The 16,959-nt window shown below is 36.8% G+C and overlaps 1 protein-coding gene across 4 annotated transcripts in view; it reads left to right on the forward strand.

Annotated features, from left to right (window-relative positions):
• The window catches only part of LOC100643941 (connectin), a 349,916-nt gene that overhangs the window by 225,143 nt on the left and 107,814 nt on the right, over positions 1-16,959 (forward strand). The window lies entirely within an intron of this gene.

A 16,959-nucleotide genomic window follows, 5' to 3' on the forward strand; every position in this document is an offset into this window, starting at 1 on the left:
TTTAAAATAGCTATCATGCACGGATATAAAATTCATATAAAGTTCTCTAATTCGCTAATTTATTAAAACTTGCAGATATCGATATCTCAGATATTTCACATATTCGAAATCCCCCGATCGATTCTTCAACGAAAAATTAATGGAACGTTTCAGAAACTCCAATTATGATTTTATTGTTCCTAAAGAACAACCGTTGTTACGAAACAGCCGTCTACCCAGTCAATTTTGCAAAATTTACACCCGTGGATGTTAGATTCGAGTTGCGGAGTTTAATGATTATCGTCGTTTCATGAAATAAATTAGAAAGTGATCTGAGAATTTCGACTTTAAAACGCATCTCCTCCTATCACCACGACAAATCACGTCCCATTTACGAATGAATCACGTTTCAAGCGGATTCCCGCTGATGTAGAGTCATCAAATATACATGGCGCATTAAATTCGAACGAACCTGCAGAGGATTCTATTAAAAAGGCTATCTCTGTACTTCGCTATTCGCTTGGTCGTGTTTCGATTACGAATTAATAGAAGTGTGTGCTTGCTTTTATATATATAAATTCTACAGAAGGTATATACATAGATACAGCGGTGCACAAAAGTATATTTAGAATAGAAAGCTTTTTTGAATACATTATATATGCATGAACCAATATATATATTATTTTTACATTTCATTAGTGGTTATTTGTTGCGAATTATTTAGACATACGTATGTATATTCTCAAATATTTAAGGTAGAAATTGGTAAATTTGTAAATTTGAGAACAGGAGGAATTGAAAAGTATTTAATGAAGAATTTAACGAGCATGACTAGAAAAATGTAAAATAATCTAAGATAAATGTGAAATCGTTATTTAACGCGGTCGTGGTCTAAATTGTATTCAAGAACCAGTACAGTATATGCCACGTAGATAAAATGATTCATTAATAGTTCATGCCCCGATTTCACTTGGATACCTTGCAATATATCGAATTTGTTTATTTTCGTAGCATAGTTGAGATAATTCGTTCTATTATATAACATCGATTTTAATTTCATTACAATGCAACATACTCTGACATTCGTGTTATTTTGCGCGGAAGATCAACGACAGATAGATTTTCGCTGACGTAAAGTACAAAATTCAGCTAACTCAAATCCACAGAGTGCAGCGAATCGTTCGATTAAATTTACACTTAAAGAAAAGCGAACACAACTTCTATGCGACATCGAATCGGTGTTCATTGCAGGATATCTTTTCTAAATTACAAAGTCGTACTATCGTTGACAAATTTCTTAATAAATTTCAAGAAAATGTAAAGATTCACCTAAAACGTTAAAAGTCTTTTTCCTGATCGAAATTCAGCCGAGATCGAAGCAAAAAGAATCGAGTACCGCTATACAGCGTATAAAGTGAACCAATTGAAATGAAATATTTTAGTGTTATTTTAGTATTTTATTACGGCGAGTAATATTAAAAGAAAACTCGAGTCGATTGAAATTTCGCTTTAGAGACTTAAAAACTGCAAAACGTCGAATCTAATAAACTTCGATAGCATTAATAATTATCTGAGTCACAAGTGTACGCAATGGCCAACGAAATGCGGATATTAGTATCAATTAAATCTACCATAACTTCAAACTATATCCGATTAATAGCAACCGATCGATTAACCTCGAAATGATCGATCGAACGCTATTAGTCAGTACTAAACCGCCATTATGCTTAAAACGCAATTCGATTTCATGAATCTTCTACAGAGGATTACAGTTCTCGCGATCGATATAATGTGTAACTCGATCGACTTCTCTCTTTCGCACGCGATTTTATTTTTCTTCGTTCTCTCGTTCGTTCGACGAAGCTTATACCTGTTAATTTATAAATTCGTTCACCAAACACGCTCGATCGCATTAGGTGGCATACACACGCCCGATGAGAGATACTCGAGCGGAACATTCGGTCAGACGTCGAAGAAAAGTTCGATAACGAGATCGATGTCAGCACATCGATTTCATCGGGTTCTATATCCTCATCTTCTCGTTCGATGGCTCACGTTTATTTTCCTTCAATGAGATGATTCTACTCAAAAGATGAATTTACATTCCAAACAGTTATTTCTTTGCCTTATTCTTCGACAGACACGCGATTAACGTATTAACAAACGTATTTTAATTTAATTGCTACGTAATTCGGTTAGATGGTATTGAGAATGTATGACTATGGGTAGACCACTATTTCCTCGGGACTATATTTCGCAAAAATTTAATAAACATCGTCTTCTTGCCTTTATCAAATAATCGAACATCAATTTGAGGTTACCAAGGAAATTTAAGAATCGATAAGGCTATAAAAAGAGCAAATACCCTTTCCTAAAAGTTCATGTACATGGAATATTAAATTCTTGAATCTATCGAACATATTGAAAAAGGATACATCGCAGTTCGATTAAGAGAGGCAGCTTAAATGTATCGAATATACTGATAAAACAGGGGATAAAAAGGTCCAATAAAAAATCTTTTATGGAGCGATGAAACTCGAATGGATGATTTAAGATTGCCCGATAATAGCTTCTCTATTACAATATCTAAAGTATTATTTCCATCGTGTTCCATTAGACGGCGTTAGAACACATTTTTGGAGAACCATTTTTATTCTCTCAACACGTTGCTGTTCCGCGACGTTCGAATTTCCACGCATAAATTTCACGATTCTACAGGCAACTTATCGTGAACGCTATTCTCGAGCATTGGATATCGGGCAGGTGAAGCAACCGATTATAGGAAATACGTACTTGAATATGTGCGCCACAGGTGGCACACAGATGCTTCAATATTTAACCCCGATATTGTTCCTTAAAGTCGCGCGATATTGCATTCGCCGCGAGGTATTTACGCGTGTACACGCGCAGGTTGAACGACTTTCCTTAAATTATACGACTACCCCCGAGAAAGAAGAATAATTACCGTTTAATTTTAAATTTTATCTATTAATAAGTATTGCAAAATATCGTGTCATAAGGAACTCGACTTTGCTGCTTGAATAATGGAAATTTGTAAATCTTAATTTTGAACGATTTCTTTTAGAGCTTGGAAAATCGTATCGTTTTGGAGAAAAAAAGAATGGTTAAAAAAAGTTAAGAATGGGAATATAGTTAATTAAACAAGTTTTTAATTATGCTTACGATGTTAAAACATACCTGTAACGATATAAAATATATAAAATAAAATGAAATTTTATAAATAGAACGATACGTGATAATAGGATAAAAAATTATCACGCATACTCTCCACGTTTACTACGATAATTAGTATTTACGTTACTTTGAACAATTTGAAACGTAATTATAATTTCCTTTCACTTTAAAATAAGCAGAAGAATTCTTCTCCTCTGTATAAAAATATTCGTTCTAAAGAATTACCAGGAACAATCCACTCGGCTAAATATCTTTCTCGTGTTCGCTCGCGAAAAACATAGCAAACAAACCGAACTTCTTCAAATCTCTTTCACCAGTGCTTATAGTTCTGCTTATAATCCATCAAGCATTCCTCAACTTCCTCGGCAAAAGATTTATCGTAACCGTGGAAGTGAAAAGAAAAGACATGAAATATCAATCTCCATCCCTTGTTGTTTCTCGTGGTACCGTTGTAAGGAGCTAAGCAAAGAGGAAGAATTATCACTTTTAGGACGAGCAATCGATACAGATACATACATATAAAATTGGTCCAGCAATAGATCAATTATACAGTGTCCTAAGATTTCAAGTTCGTTTCATCGTAGGATGCTCTGTGTATACATTTGGTGAGACGATTATTTGAATATGTAAAACGATACTCGTGCAATATTGTAATAATAATAGAGTTAATAACGACAATACAACATAAAGTGGCTATTATCGTTAATGTATCACGTTTAATAACGCCTGGACCGAGAGCAGAAAATACTGAAATTAATGAAATCCTTATGGCGCAATAGCGGTTCGATATTTGGATTAACAATTAATTTGGTTAGATAAAAAATGAGAATTTGTTTAAGTAGAACCTTTCGTTCTCTTGATCACGAAAGGGTTGGGATTTTTCGAAATGGGACTCGTGTGGTTTGGAGAACACGACTTCGTTGTTTCGAAGCTGTGAAGACAGGAATTTCGAAACGAGATTTACTTTGGAACAAGACTTCGCTATTTAGCTAAGAGACTTTGCTGATCTTTTCTGATTTCAGATCAATAGCTGAGACGTTTGTAACATTCAGTTTTATCGTCTCGAAAATAGGAATATCTATACCGGGCAAAATCTGATAAATCGTCACGTTCTATCTGCTTCTTTGTTTATTTCCTCGGCAATTTTTACCACTTTTCGCTGATAGTCCTCGATTTTATTATTTTAACATTGAATATTCTTGAACATAGGAAAAACATTTCTCACTAGCACGCGCCTCGTTTGCCTCTCTCCTTCGTTGCGATATTCCATTTTCAGAATACGAATTGTATTTTGGGATTCTAGAAGCGTGGACTGTGAATAAGCAACGGGGAAATTTAAGAATAAATAAGCAAACTTATTCGTATGAAATCTTTGGTCACGAACGAGCAACGAAAATATCTACGACGAAAACGAAAATACAAAGTAAAGGAAAGTGGTTAAGTAACTTTCTCGATATTCTCGTTAATCTTTATTTCGGAATAACCGCTCTTCAAACTCGCGTATTTCTTTCGCATTCGTTCGTTCTTCCCCCTCGAAACTGTCATTGACCAACGAGTTCAAAAGCCCTAATGGCATCTCCAGCATCTCTACCTCTCTTTATCGAACCCTAATAGATCTCTCGTGTCCCAGGCTCATAAATCCCCGGCCTCTCTTCAAACAGCTAGCCGTGGCGTAATAGAAAAGCGACTCTGCGGTGTAAAATGCGCATCCGTTCGACGATAGAGGGTTCTGAAAGGCAACGAGAGGCACGAGGGATGCATCATCGCCAGCTAAGCTAGCTGCAAGAGTAATTGCTGGAAATTTATCACCTTATCGCGGCCGCTCTGCGATATATGTATATCGAAATAGCCCCTCGAACAGGTGGCGCGGCTCGTTGCTGCCCGATTAATAAAACGTACGGCTGCCATTTTACACGATGATCCTGGCTAATCGCGCACACACGTTCGACTGTACGTTCCGCTTGATAAACTGTCTTCTTTTGCGTAGTACTTTTTTAGCCAAGAAATTGTAGTATTTTAGATGTTTCGCTTTTACCTTACGTCGGTGGGGAATGTTACGTTTCTTTCTTAAAAATTAAGGAATTTTAGATCTTATCCGAAGAAACTAAAGAATTTTACATCTTTTTGTTTTCTATACAATTGAAATACTTGAGACGTTGTTTCAAGAAATTCCCACGACCAATTTTCGATCTGGTTTTTAAGAAATCGAACGATTCTGGATCGTTTTCTAAGGAACCGACTAATTTTAGATTTTTCTTCGTTTTACTCCAAGTAATTTATGGTATTTGTGCAACAATAATTTACGGAAGAGATAAAATGCGTACGCAATGCTATATGAAAAAATCATTTGTGAATTTTGTTCGCTCTGTACGTAATATAAAATCCAATGCAAAATAAAAATTTTGCGTGCTTCTGTTTGAATTGTTTTGTTTCTCAGACTGTGCTATCGAAACTCTTTGGAAAATAAGAATCATCAGTATAGTCGTGACTGTCTGTAGAGTGGAAGAATAGAATGCGTGTTTTAGGAAGCTAAGTTACGATATGTAGTCATATTTGTCATGCGTTGGTTATTCGCTCTGAACGGATATCTAGTAGCTGTCGATTGACATATAAACATTACACGGTGACCATTAATGTCATTAATGATCATTAATGAGAGATATTTTATGTAAATAATTGAATAATTCAAATGTGTGGAGCGAAAGGCATGCAGTGTATATCGACCGGCCTGCATTTCATGCATTTCGTGCATTTCCTTTGAATCCATATTAAACATTCAAATATAATGGTATAACATGCTATCTCAAAAAATAGCGCTTATCAAACAGTCGATTAGTCGTTAAGAATCCCATTCAGCTCTATCCTTGAAGAACGTTTCTTCGAAATAATTAAGCATTGATTCTTGATTGATTGCCGACAGATTTTCAATTTATGAAAAAAAAAAAAGATCGGATTGACGCAGTTGCTATAATCGCAGATTAGTAACTATCAATCAGCTGTTATTTATTCGCACTCGTTCAGCGGATAATTCATTTCGAAGATTCTCTTGAAACTGACGCACTAATTTGTTTCCGATATTTCGGTAATTAGTCGATGGGTCCAGCTGCAGTATCCGGAACGTTAGAAAAATAAAAGAAGAATATTTCGGATAATATCGTTGCTCGCAGAATATTAAGAAGTTAATGAATGCGGTAAGAAGATAAAATTACTATGGAAAGTTACGAACCGATTATTTTGATCACTTTGACAGTTCTTGCATTTAGGTTGCTGCTACTTTCCAACTTCCTGTTTAACGTTGTAATAAAAAATCCATTAAAAAGCTACGGCACGTACACGATACGTTTGCAAACTGGCTGGTTTAGATGCATTTTTAGTAGAAATTAGACGTTTCTGTTATGCCATGATGAAAATAGAAGCAGAAACAAAGGACTTTCACGGAGCCTCTTAAGATCGTATCGATGCTTTTCCGCTGTTTATTCCTCGATTCGACCCTTCTTGCGGCAGCGATCAGCTTGTTTCACGATATTTCACGAGCTGAAACACGAACAACCGTCTCGCGAAACGTCTTAAATACGCTTTATAGGCGGCACGCGGCCGAGAAACGAGCAAAGAATAGACAAGCTTTGATTTACGATTTCTTCCAACCTTTTGTTGCGCTCCTTTCCACGGCGTAAGCTAGAAAAATGTTGATAATACATTTCGTACCGTTTTACGAGATGTAGACGCTTCCTTTCCTTAATTTTCTTGGGAAATCGGAGTTGTTATTAAAAGCTGTCCAAATACGATATTTCTTTCCGCCGATTTTCATCTTAAAGTATTAATTATATTTGATTATTTTATACATCCTGTAAACGGTGTTACAGAAACTGTAATTATTCTTTAGATTTTAACACACGATCTTCTATCTTGCCAATCCAATGATATTTTTCCACTTAAATCAGATTACTTTCGTTCTGTGAAATTCGAACAAAGGATCGTAATAACAGTTCGTTACTTATCTATTATTACCACGATTGATTATTACCACTTTCGAATTCACACTCTTCTAAACTATTTCTAAGCTGATGCAAATCAAGTATGATTATTCCTGTGCATAGAATGTGCTGTTGTATGCAATGCATTATAATAATCGATACAACGTAATTGTATACAGTCTTCGTAAATAATTCCTGTGATCTGAGGGATTAGTAATGCTCATGAACGCAGTCACCGTGATATTAGGATTAATCGGATTAAAACAATGACAATTTAAAGGGAATGGAGAACGATCTCGCGATGGCAAGTGTCCCGACCTCAAAATACAGTCGAGGAAAAAACATTGGACGGTAAATCAAAGTCAGCGTATATTTCATTTGTACGTGTTTGTAGCCATGCCGCGTGCCTTCCACTTTGTTTGAACTTCGCTTTATTACTCACTTCGTTTAAATAAAATTATCCCGAAATTACACTGCTAATTTAGGCGTTTTCTGTGCTGCTTGAAACCTACAGACTAGAGGAAAAACAGCTTCCTTTCTATTTTTTGTTTCCTACTCTTTTTAATGTTACGTAATTCTTCAAAGGAGGAAACGTGTTATACCATTTAACCGTGACACGTTTTTAGGCCAATTACGACCGAATTTTATTTGCCTTTAAATTCGAGGTATCCTTGGATTTCCTTGAAATCGCGAGAATCGCCACGAGCCTCGTAAACGCTGCTAATGAAACTTCGTAACGTTACCCGTAACGTGCATAAATATATCGATAAAAGGTGTCTATGAGTGTTGGAATACTTTAACCAGTGTGTACTAAATTTTCCATCTTATCCTCTGGCGAAACACCTATCAGTATCAAATATTTGCGCGTTGGTGGCCGCATTTTTCCAATACCATCGATCTCAAACGACATCTCGACGGTTCTGTATCAAGCGTCAATCGAAATCTATTAAACACGAGAGCATCGATCGCGTCTAATGGATTCGGTATAGCTGGCAGTCAATTCTGGCGGCCGCGTTATTTGCTAATATCGCGATATCGAGTTTGACTTTCCGCCACGTTCGAACAAGAAGGATATGTTTACGAGCCGGCGATATTCGCCTGTAAATTATCAGCAAATTCTGTTCTTACTTTGTCGGCTGTACTCGATGGAGAGTCGGCGTGGATGATCGTAAAACGACGAAACGACAACCACCGCGTGATCGAGCCGATTTGCGAAATAATTGCCTCGTGGACTCGCCACCTCTGTCCGATCGCTGGAAAAGCTTTTCGGAAATACACAGCTACATACCAGAGAGGGATATTGCGACGAGATATCGTGTGTCAAAAGTTGACAATGTGAGAGCGCAGTTTATTGCTTCGTTACTTTTTATAGGTGGAATTTGCGGGTTTTTCTACGTTCGTCTATTTGCGCGGTAACTACAACGGCAACGATTGGAAATTTTAAGTGAGATATCAAGAGTTTAGAGTAGATTTCTCTGTCTTTTTCTAATATTTTTTTAGGGGCGAAGAGAATGGTCACAGCAATTAAGAAAGATAGATTTTCGTTAAATTTGAAAGAAGCTTCATCCTGTTTGAGAGAAAGATTCAAAGTCTCGAAGTCAATTAATTCTGGTATCTATACGAAAGATCAATAATTATCGTCCAATTTCAATTAATACAGTTTTATTCGTAATAATTAGCGTTATCTAAATTTTTTCATCGACGTCTACTAAATATATGTAGTGGCGAACTACGATAAAACCAGGAACCAAGATTACATTAAACAGTATTAAATTATGTGGTAACAATTTCAATATGAACTGTAAGAAATTGCTAGAATTTTAATGAAACAAAGGGAAGATGAGAATAGTTTGCTGCAAACGCGCATAGAGAAATCTTTTTCTCGCCACGTAAAACGATCAGAAAAAGCAATGTAAAACAAATCCTTAAATCTACCAGAGAAATCCTCCACCTCGCAGCTCGTACTCGAAAGCGGCCAACAAATAAAAGCAATTCTAATCAAAGTTAGCAAAGAACAGAATAGCGTACGAGTAGATCGACTGTGTTCACGCCGTCACAAAGCGCGTTGGCGTTCAAAGAGCGCGGCAGCGAGTTCAACTCTTTGACACGTTTTAATTCTTGCGCCAGCGCACACTCGAGAACCACCGCGTCAAAGTTGCTCGCGCTACACGTTCGATTTGAACGGGGTTCAGGAAGGGTGCACGTGTCGATTTCGAAGCGTCTTGTTAGACGGGGCCGTCGCCAAAAACGCGAACGCGTGCTCGAGCAGAAAAGTTCGAAGGAGACGGTGGTGGTTAATGGACGTCTGCCTTGTACGACTACGGCACTGGGAACAGCTTGGTTTGTTTTACAATGATGCTTGCGCAGAATGCTTCGTGCAAGTAATATGATTAAGAGAAACATTTTTAAATTTACGTTTCATTCTTTTTTCAATTCCGCGAAATCCACGAGTCGTAAATACAACTACGGTTCCAAGGATCGAGAACGTAATAAAATGTGAAACGCAATACGATAGATTATGAAATCTTTGAACATTCGCTTCGTTTATTATAATTAAGAAAATAAACAACATCGAGTTTCAGGATTAAATTGTTCAGTTGTTTCAATGCAATTGTTATTGAATGAAATTCCCTTGAAATTCAACGCGTTAAAAATAAAACAAAATAGAAAAATGAAGAAAAATGTATCTTATGTATGTATCGTATGTTTTCTCTTGGTTCTTCAATGCGTGTGATCAATTTCACGATTTCGGTCGACGATCGATTTCGAGATAAGTCGATGATTGTTCTCTATCGACGTAGTTTCATGGTTCGTTGTTGCAACAATAATTTGATGAGAATAATTCGAGCGAGATTGGGTCAGTGGCGGCTAACAGCGGCTGCAACGCGATCCCTCTCGTCCCTGGCAAATAATTACGATCTCGAGGAGCCCTGGTTTTTAAGAAACCAGATAACGTCATTCTTAATATTTCACGTTTATCTTTGCCATTAGCCATATAAAGTCGAGGTAATGCTACGAGCAGAAGCAAGATTTATTTTATCTCGTAAAGAGCCCTGCTCGGACGTAGTAATTCAATATTTAGAATAACGCGAAACGCTGCTGAATACCGGCGCGTAGTGTACACTGTGGTAAGAAAAATGTATAATTCAAGAAAAACATTCTTAACGATGTTTTCCTTTGAAACGCGGGCTTTAAAAGGGAATGAAAATGGAGAACTTCAATTTGATATGTTACCATTGGTATATATTCGGTACCTGCGTTTCTTTCGCTGAACAATCCACGCTACATCCGCTATTATTTAAACTAATGCTCTAAATAATAAACTAGTGAAATGAAGAAAATTAAAGAGAAACATGATCGCTTTTTTTCTCTTTTTATCATTGACTAGTAAAAAATCGAAGTGTAAAATAACTACGTTACGCCTAAATATAGCAAATTTTTATTTCTTCCACCAGTAAATTCCATATTATGATTCACTATTTGTACATAATCCTTTGCGTACAACGAACAAAAGTAATAGACAAGAGACGGATAAACGGAGGAATGAAAAAGAAGGAAAAGATGTGCCTGCGGCTGTTTATGGTGAATTTCACGACGGAGTCCCGTAACGGGACACCCTACGACGAACGAAATGAATCGAGGCCAGGATGATCCCGATTCGACGGCGTAAAGTCAGATTTCATCGCGACGTGAGTGTGATTGAACGCGGTAAACCGTTACCATCGCCATTTTTTCCTGATCTCTGGTTTGCACGTTCGTTGTCGCGGATTGCGCGACGAAAACGACGACGGAGTTGTGCAATTTCTATCGTTAGACGCGATAAAATTATTTTCTACGATTCAAATTATATTTCGAGCATCCGAGATCGTTGCCGTTGAAATAAAATTTAAAATCACTGTTTTTAACGATTCCATTAACGCTTCAAGTATTAATCATTTCAACTTAAGCCGGACATCCTGTACGGTAAAACATCGAGCCACCTATACATACATAATCCGTGACAATCGCAGCACACGAACGTTCACTCCACCGAACGAAAACGACAAGAGACAAAAGCCACGAATAGTACTGTTACTCATAATCATTTCAGCCATCGAAGCACGCGATATGTAAAGGGTAGACTAGTTCCTTTTCCGGGTGGAATATCACGCAGGTCGCAGAGCTACGTCAACCGGTAAAAGCGGCGATATTTCAACGTGGCCCACCTATAATGACTCACAGGAAGTCACGTGTCGCTTCAGTCGATATACTATATCGCGAAGCATTACGCTTAAAACGTCGCGCCAAAAGTCTTCGGGGACCAAGAGAGCACTTTGCCAACGCGCACATCGCGAATTAAGCGCTACCGATACTTTAAACTAACTGCTTAGCCGAAGCATCGCTCTCCTCCGCAATGTGGGCTATTTCCGTTCGATGTTTTCGAGAAGCCGAAGCAAAATATCGTATTTTTTTGACGAGGAACAACGTAGAAATTTGACTCTTCGTTTTAGTCCCTTAACGATCATGATCGAGTGTGAAACACGGACACGCTCGGTCAGTCATTTTTTGCATCGATGTATTTGTGAGAATACAATCGCTTTCATTCACTTCCCATTTCGTGTTTTGCATTATTTTCGATGTAGTACAGGCAAGAGACAATTTCGCTAAGACAAAAATTGTGCATCGTCGGTTAAGTGGAATGAAATTGTATGCGTTAAGCGGTTAAACCGTTGAGACGTTATGCGAAGTTTATATCAAGTGTGCAAATATTCGCGAACAAAATTGCAAATTTTTGGAATAAAAATATTCTAGAAGTTATTACAGAGAATTATAGAATTATAATTCTCATAATTAAAAAATTTAATTAACAGTTGAAATCCCAATTGGGCGGTGAATTTTCAACGAGGTGTGGCGAAAGAGGTTCATCGCGGAGAAAATGAATGGTTTGTTAGTACATTTGATGAGAATTGAGCGTGGAAAATGAGAGAAATTAAAGCTACCAGTTCCGAGAACTAATCTTAGTAATTGTACGTCCGAAGATAGATTACCGTTATTAGAAGTTTCGTCTTAGAATTTACTGATTTCTTCTTTGCTTTTTTCTTCCACTATATACATATGTATGTTACTTTAGAAAAATTAATTGAAACGCAGTGGATAAGAAGGAAAGCCGAAAAATGTTCGATATCATAACCGAGGATTTCTTAAATCGTGGAATATTTCTTATAAAATTCTGTCGACAATTTTTCGTTCAATCTTTTGTATCGCTATCTTTTTATATATTTTACACCTCTTCATGTTATATTAATTCGTTTCCAATTATTTTATAATGAGAGATACCCGCGTGACAGAGATGTGCACAAATTTTATTTTATAAATCGTCAACTGGCTTCACGAACGATAAAAAACTGGACAAAATACAATAGTTGCGTCATCGATGCTGCTGACAATCAAAATCTAACAATGAACAAGGTAAAAGTCCGTAAAAGCGAATTTATCGAACATATCGAAGCTAAAGTGTCTTATTACTCGAATTTGATACAAGCATAAATCCTACGACTATCAAAAATAAGCCTTCGTATTTTTATACATAAAACATAATCCTACTATTCCGAATAATTACCATGGCCCGATTCGAAACTCGTATATTCGTCATTTTCATCCGAAAGATGAAACTGTCGGTCATACATCGAGCTTCGAAATTCAAACACGATGTGCACGTGTGCATTTTAAATTACAATATTGACTTCAGCAAACGTGGAACCGAACGTTTTCTGCTAACGTGCACAATGACTCGTGAATCGATCTCGATCACGAGATGAACCCGATTCGCGTCCCACCAATAATCGGTCGCAATAATCGAATCGTTTCGGCGTTTCTCCGTTAATGAATAAAAATCAGCGAAACCGAGTGAACCGAATAATGAACAAAAATGATTTATCGGACGGCAATTGATTTTTCACGGTAGAACGATCTGCAACACAGCGCACCGGCCCGTTTGACCAGCTTTTAATTAAGGATTACTCAGTCGAGAACCATGGTTCGTGAATGTGTTTAACGTGTTTATCCGAAATATTAAGGATTATATCGGATTATCAGTAAGGTCTCAATTATAGAAATTAATCATTTACAGGATAATTTAATTATAGAGAGATAATTTTCTCTATATTGGTAGAATCTTTTTACATAATCGACAAAGTCGTGATATTCTTTAATTTTTCTTTTAAGGACGTAAATCAAATTTTCGAAGTATATACGTGACGAGAACAGAATCGTAGAAAATACAAAGCGAGTTTAATAAAACAACAACGAGTATATCTTAAAAAATTTAAAGATACAGCCTATCGATTAAATTCTATTGACAATTATGTTATTTTCCCTTACTTTTGTATAGAAAATTCTTTGTCCGTATAAAAAGAAATTGAAGGATATATTTCACTTCTAATTGGATCGCGGTTTTAGCTTCAACGAGGAAATTTAGGATTCGTTAGTGCCTAATAGAAACTTTCGTGCACTTTCGTATAATTTTTTTGCCTTTTATTCTTTGTAATGTCGTATTACATGTATTTGTAAGTACAGAATTTATTGACGATACGTGGTTCGATGGTCGTGATTAAAATAAACCGTACTAGTTTCGAACAACATTGAACGCCAGAGAACCCTTTTCCTGGTAGTTTTAAAATCCACTTGACACAAGTTAATCCGAACCACCTGCGTCCCAATTAGTTGGAAATTCTGATTAAACGTTCCGGACGCAGTTTCACTGACCTGACAATGACTTCTTTGGAAAACGAGCTACATAGCCGGCGTATTACTGTTTCGAAGCAAGATATCTAAAAAATTTTCGTAAATTTGATCGGTAATTTTTCTGAAAATTTGTTTGATCGGTTAATTTACCCGACTAATAATTTCTATTTTTAACTCTAACACGATCAGGATCATCGCTCCTGTTATCATCCCTTCTTTCTATTCTATAAAAATAAAATACGCGATCTGCTATCAAATTATTAAAATTACGCGCGTATGTAAATTATCGTCAAAGAATAACACGATGTAATAGCCATACTAAGAAAGAATAACTCGTGTATTTAGAAATCTTCAAGCTCCTTCCGACCAAGTGAAAATTCATCACGGTTTCGGTGTATTTTCGCGAGATCCAACTGGCTGAAAAATAATGTCCGGCAAATAGGAGTTGAACGCATGGGAGCAGTGTCGTTCTACTCCACCCTTTCGCCTCCCTTTTCTCGTTCGCTCTGAAGCTGGCTCAAGGGACGACAAATTTCCCTCTCGTCGACACTTGGCCAGTGGTATACGTAGGCAGAGACATAAATCATTCATCGACGCGGCAGGTCGAGAAGCGAGATCAGAAAAGGTCTGTTTGCCACGGAACGGCCGATAAGCCACGCCATTTACAGCGCTTGCACCATCGCGACACGCTTTCGTTTGTACAAGCGCTGATGGTCCCATGAATTCTACGGCGAATTCGAACTGGAGCACGTTGAAAGATGGTCGAGTATAAGGAATCCTGAGGAACGAGTCGCTATGACGAATATGCTAAGGATATATTCTTGAATGTGGTAGAATCCCTATATAGATAGGGATCGATGTGGTGGAGTCTATACGATGATTGATGTAGTAGGTTCGATATAACAGCAAACATAGGAAATTTAATACGATGATTTACGGTAGCTGAAAAAAGTGTTGCTAATATTCGATACGCTAAACTCTCGAAATAATAGATAGCATATTGTATTTAATATAATATTTAATCTAGTAGATTCATTGTCGGATTCATCGTAATGTTTAATATGATTCGATGTAGCATTGAAATTATACGCAGTAAACTATGTAGTATACTTAATATAATGATCAACATGGTTCATTTGCCACAACTATTAACATGTTATTACCACTCTCGATGTAATGGTTAATACAATGGCGAATATGACCCATTTCACATAATCATGAACATGTCGTTCAATATTAATAGACGCGATAGAATTTAACATAAACCAACACGGTAGCAAAACTTTAATGTTAAAAATTGAATATGATACTTGGTGTAATAAATCTAACATAATAAACGACATAATAAATTCAATTCATTGAATTCACAGGTAGAACAATAGAAATATAACAGGCAACATAATGCCACCAATATATTAGCTGAGTTCATTCTTATGTAATTTGTTTCCGTAGATAATTTGTTTTGATGATAAAACGCGTAATAAGAACCTGTGACAATTAAAGAACTGATTTTTACTTGCAGCGTTATAAATTATACGTCATAAATTACCTGGTCGTTCGAATATAACTACAGATGATTATATGTCGTTTATTATATTGTCCGTTCTGTTAACAATATTAAAAATGAAACGATGGTAAACTTAACATTTATGAAAATCGCGCGCAATCGTTGCTTCATGAACGATTACACACGCATAAAGTAACACTGACTTCCGAATATTTATTTAGCCATGAAATCTGCATGCAATCGTTGTTTGTTATCGCCGTTATCAATGTATTAGCATATACCTACTGTAATTTTAATAACATTTTCGAAGAATTTGTTTCATAATAATTCCCTATATGTATTTTCGTCAGAAGATTAAAGCAACAGATCGAAAGTCCATGAAAATCGAACATCATCAGTTTATGAATAATCATGAACGCAGAATGCCACGTGAATGCTTCATCATTTACATCATTCGATGTATCCGATGTTCTTCCATGATTTACGTTTGATCGAACACAATAACGTATGCTACGCCAACAGATACGAGCCGAGCGTTTTCGTTTTCATTTCATTGTTTAGCTACCTTTTTCCCCCCTTGTTTTATCGACGGTGATTATTACGTGCTATTTTCTGGATCGTTCGTAACAAATGGCGAGTTGAACGGCAAAATGGCGCGTGATTGGACGTTTAAAATGGACGTTACGAAGGAGCTCCATCTTTCATTCGTCCCGAGCTGATTGCATCCCCCGCTGACACATTCTTTATTTAAATGAATCGATCGCGAGGATGTTATGCGAGACCTTGGAGGCAGTGTCGATTTATTGCTCCATCGATTCCCCATAATTCGATCGATTTTATGGTGATCGGGTTGTAAATTCGACGTCGAGTCGTGATTAAGGCGCTGAGAAACGTGTTGTGCAAGAAGATATATGGATCATGACTGGTATGTACGGTCATCAATGGAATAGTAATCGCACGTAGAAAGACGCGTACTGATAATGGCAATAGTACAGAACTTGTAATAGCAGAAATACCATAGTATTTGATACAATAGAAATTTGAATAGCAGAATATTTAGCAGAATATCAAGAGATGTCAAATAAGTTAAAATCTAGTACCATGAAAAGTCAGTCATTAAAAAACAAAAAAAGAAAAAAGATTCATTTACGTTATGATTGACGAAACATTCTTTTTGTTCCCGTTCAATTCCCTGTTACTTACATTTTTGTGGTGTGTTCTACGCTTCCCAAGGAACGAGAGAACAACTTGTAAAAAAGGAAGAATCGAACAAGTATGGAAACATCGTGATAAAAGTTTTATTATTGAAAAATTACGAGATTCGTAGGATGTCTCTGGTTCTCGAAGTAATACGGATGGCCGTGAGTTTTTCGTCTCGTTTCTGGTTCTTTGTAACAGGTTTGAAAGTTTCCTTGGCGGAATGCTTTCCAGGGTGCTCCTTGCGCCCCTTTGTGTCACGAAAGTCAGAATGGTTTCTTTTCCAGTGTACAAAGCATTGTTTCATCGCCATAAATGTTTCAACCGTAATGGTGGTGCTCTGACGACAGTTCTCTTAGATTTGTCGAAAAGTTTCACAATATC

The sequence above is a fragment of the Bombus terrestris genome, chromosome 9 (genome assembly GCF_910591885.1).
Source record: "Bombus terrestris chromosome 9, iyBomTerr1.2, whole genome shotgun sequence".
NCBI lineage: Eukaryota > Metazoa > Arthropoda > Insecta > Hymenoptera > Apidae > Bombus > Bombus terrestris.